Genomic DNA, 4,617 nt, shown 5'->3' on the forward strand with positions numbered 1-4,617 from the left:
GTGTATGTCTGTGTGCACCTGAGTGTATGTGTGTGTTTATGTGTATGTGTGTGACTGTATATATGTGTGTGTGTGTGTGTGTGTGTGTGTGTGTGTGTACCTGTGCCTAGGTGCTGGTGTACTTCATGTGCATAGGTGCTAACAAACCCAGAAGAGGTGTTAGAGTCCCTGGAGATGGAATTATAGGCCATTATGATCTGCCCAGTGTATGCTGGGAACCACACTCAGGTCCTTACTAGGTGCCATTGCTGCACCAGCCAATGGTTGGGGAGGTCTCATCTTTTCACCACTGGTCAGGTAGGTAACCATCATGGTCCCTGTCCTGGTTCACATGATAGACACGGGTGTGGTTGATGGTATGTATCGGTTTCTTCATTTGGGGTAGCTGTCCAAGTACTACTGAGTACTAGCCCTGTCCTTCGCCTGTCTATGTCCTTCCCATGGGTCAGTACTGTGCCTGGTGGGTGCCTGGCTCAGATCCCTGGGCTATATAGTGTGGGGCTATAACCTCCAGAACATGGCCAGAGCACAGCCAGGTTTCACATGCTCCCTTCCCAGAGAGAAGATTTCCTTCCTCTCCCCACCCTTGCACAGCCACTGCCTGCTCACTGGCCCAGCCCTTTGTACCCATGTGTTGTCATGGAGATGGGCCATTCACAAGCCTGGCACTTCAAGGCTTCCCACCTCTCCTGGTGGGCTAGAGAGTGAGAGCTGGGATGAAGGCCTACGTTCCCAGCAGAAACGTCTTCCCTTTGTCCATTTGAACGCCACACCATGCCAGGGCAAGTATATTGCACCCAGGAATTCTCACCCTGGTGTGGGTGGCTGACTCTGAGCCCTACCTTAGGAACAGGTGGGCCTCTGGGCTCCAGGACATGGCCCCGGGCCCTAGAACCAGACTGCTGACATGTGGAGGATTTGGGGATTAGCAGCTCTGCGTAGAGACACCTAACTTGGCAACAGAGCCAGTTGCTACCCCTCTCCGTGTGTCTCTGAGTCACTGTAGAGAACCTAGCAGGGCCTTTGAGGCTCTTCCGCTCCATCTTCCCAACCTGTACGCTGCTCACAGCCTTTCATCTCCCCATGAGCTACCCTTTAACCATCTCAACTCCTGCCCCTAGGAAAAAGTCTACAGCAGGATTTTCTGATTGCTGCTGGATCCTCCACACCCCACCCCTGCCCTAAGGTAGCAGGGGAAGAGGGGTGGGTCGCCTTCTCCCAGTGGATCACCCAGCCTCAGTTTCCTCTCGGGTAATGAAAGTGATTCTCTCCATCCCCGTGACTGTCTGGGGGAGCTAAGCTCTGGATGTGCCAAGAAACAGGGTGTTTCTCTAGGGATGTCTAACTCTTGCTCCAAGCCAGGAGTTTCTCAGTCCCAAGGTAGTCCTACCATTCCACTGAGACCATCAAAGACTTCCTGCAAGTTCACATGGAGGGAAGGAAGCCAGGAGCAGAGGCAGCAGCACAAAGTGCAGCCAGACAGCATCTGAGCTCCTTGCCTATCCTAGACACCTGTCCCACCTCAGCAGGCAGACCCAGGACAGGCCTGAGCCTGGGCTTCAGGAACAAACATGAAAAGTCGACCCCGAGAGATATGGTTGCCCAGGCCTAGTGGCTGGGTTGGTGTTTTACACTAAATCCCCTAGCAGTTGGTTCTCACTTGTGGAAGGATCCTAGAGATGGACAATTGTCTCTTTCTGGTGGAAGGGCCTGTCACTGCAGGGCAGGGCTGTCAAAACACCACAGGGAGCTACAAACTCCAGGAGATCTGAGTGGATGTGTAGCCTCTGGACTAGGTCAGACTCTGGTTCCTCTGCTAGGAGAAACAATGTGTTGGTCACCCACTCTCCAGCCTCTGTGGCATCTTTGGGGCTCCAAATTACAGGCCTGGTTGTCTCTTGCTGTGTGAGACTCCAGCAGGCCTACATGGGCCTCTCTGGAGGTCTGGAGGCTGGGACTCGGGGGGGGGGGCCCACCCTGCCCAAAACCTAACAGGCTAATCCCTGAGGTTCATCATCCAGCAATTCAGGAACCCAGCAGCCTCCTTGCCCTTCCACCCTGCACTTTCACAAACGAGTTCCCAGATGTTAACAGGGCCTGGAGGGAAAACCACTTCCGTAGATGGGGCCCTATCTGGGCTCTCCTTGGGTCAGCATCACTGGATAAGTCCTGTTGTTGCCCACATGGCTGTCCACACCTGTGAGGGAAGCCCCCACCTAGAGCAACAAGTCCAGGCAGGGCTCCAGTTGGGCACGGGGAGGGAGGGTTGAACTCAGCCTTTCTGATCTTCAGACATCTCTGCTTTGTGCTGATGAAATGGAGTGAAGCCAGTGAGGCTGGAAGTCTACAACACAGCCACACCCACACAGCCCACCCTCAAGCCCTGGACCTCCCAGGAGCTCAGGGGGAAGCTGCCGTCATGCATTCGCTGTCTGCGCATAAGGGGACTGACCTCAGCCGGGTTCCAGACACACAGGGACCGATTGCAGCGTGAAAGGCACCTGACGTGGAACCCAGCAAGACAGACATATGGATTCAACCCACCAGGTCTCTCACCACCAAGGATAGCACTTCAGGGTACTTCAGGCTGGGAATCAGTGCTCCTCCAGGAGGTATAGAGGGCTCCGGGAAGCAATGGTCACAGACTACCTGAGCTGGGGGGCAAGAACTGCCCTGGACAGCGGCTGGGCAGATTCTGCTTGGTCTTGTTAATAAAGACATCATTTTAAAATAAGCTTTTCTTTGAGACTAGGTCTAGATTTGCAGCAAAGACAGTACAGAAAGCTTCCATATGCCACATACCCAGTTTCCTGCTGTTAATACCACACTCCTGCCATTGCTGATGAGCCAACACTGAGAATCCTAGCAACAAAACCACCCTTCTCCAGATTCTCTAAGTTCTGACCCGATACCTCTTTTTTTCTTTTTCACTGTTGGTCACAAACTCCTCAAGAACAGGGGTGGATGCATATCTGACTAGCTGGACCTTCCACAAACACTCGGAAACTCTTCCCCTGAGCACTGCAGGGTCTTCTCTGGGGCCAGACCTGCTAAGCCCAAGTCCTTTATACCTCCTGGGGGAGCACTGATCCCAGCCTGAAGTACCCTGTCCAGGTACCACAGGCATCTTCCCAAGCTTGTTCCTTCATCTGCACCATGAGTCTGGACTGCTGCTATGACATCACCACATATGGCCCGCCCGCACCCTGAGATCTTTTCTTACTTGTGCATGGGGCCAGGCTCTCCTTCCCAGGAACCTGAGAGACCCTCAGTGTCGTCTCTTTTTTCTACATCCAGATAGGATGAGGTTGAAGGCAGAGCCTGCTCCCTCAGGGATGGTGTGGCTTCTAGAAGTGAGAGCCCTAATCCTCATGCCCAACTGTCACCTCCTGTGCTCACAACAATCCTCCTGCCTCCAGATTAACCTCAGGTGAAAATGTGACCTTTACCCAGAACTCAAGACACAGAATGGGTAAGACCATATGACTGATGGGTCTAGAAGAACAGCTTCATCTTGCTAAGTCTCTGGGGCTCAGCTCCAGCAGCTGCCCAGCATTCAGACCCACCAGGCACCTTATCTTCTATATAGATAGTAAAAGTCTGTGTGTGTATAGAAGGTCAACCACGGGGCTGGGGATGACCTCAGCTAGGTCCCAGTCACACAGGACCCTATGCCACCGTGGAAAACACCTGCCACGAAGCCCAGCAAGATGAACTTATGGATAAAGCTATGGCGAGGCCTGGTCCTCGCACAGGTGGACAAGGGGTCTTGGTCACCATGGGTCAGCTATCCCAACCAACGAACTTCTCTTAACCCATGCCTAGCAGCCTCAGCCCCTCTGAGCCCCCTCTCATGAATCCCTCCTCTGGTCCTTTCCATTTTTAAGAATCTCTTTCACAGGAAGTAGATCTCACTCTATGGACCACCTAAAGGACCAATGAAAGATTTCCTAGTCCATGACTCTTCGTGAGCTGTGTGTGTGTGTGTGTGTGTGTGTGTGTGTGTGTGTGTGTCCCAGAGGGGATGATATCACAGCAACATGTGGCCTAACTATTTTTGTGTGAACTTTGTAGATGGCAGCATCACATTGTGATATTCACAAGCTAGACGTGCCTGTGGGATAGATTCACAGTACAATACTTCTGGGAGGTGAAAGGCATGGGGTGAGGCATGGTTGGAGGAAGTATAACCTGGGACACAACCTTGAGGCTATATCCTGCCCTGCCTACTTCCTGTATTTCCCACTTCTCTGTCTCCTGTCTTCATAAACTGACCCACTCTGCTTTACCATTCTCTCTCTGACATGAAGAACGAGACCCTGAGCCAAAGCTTACCTTTCCTCTTTTTAAGTTCTGGTAGGGCTAGGGATAGAGCTCAGTGGTAGACATTTGATTAGCATGCAAGATCTGGGTTCAAGCCCCAGCACCTGTAAAGCAAAATTAAAGACTATTTGGAGAGGCTGTACATGGCCCATCTGCTTGGTTCTCAAGATCATCGTTCTAACTGGGCATGGTAGTGCAAGCCTTTAATCCCAGCACTTGGGAGGCAGAGGCAGGCAGATTTCTGAGTTCGAGGTCAGCCTGGTCTACAGAGTGAGTTCCAGGACAGCCAGGGCT

The sequence above is a fragment of the Mus pahari genome, chromosome 12, assembly GCF_900095145.1.
Source record: "Mus pahari chromosome 12, PAHARI_EIJ_v1.1, whole genome shotgun sequence".
NCBI classification, from domain to species: Eukaryota; Metazoa; Chordata; class Mammalia; order Rodentia; family Muridae; genus Mus; species Mus pahari.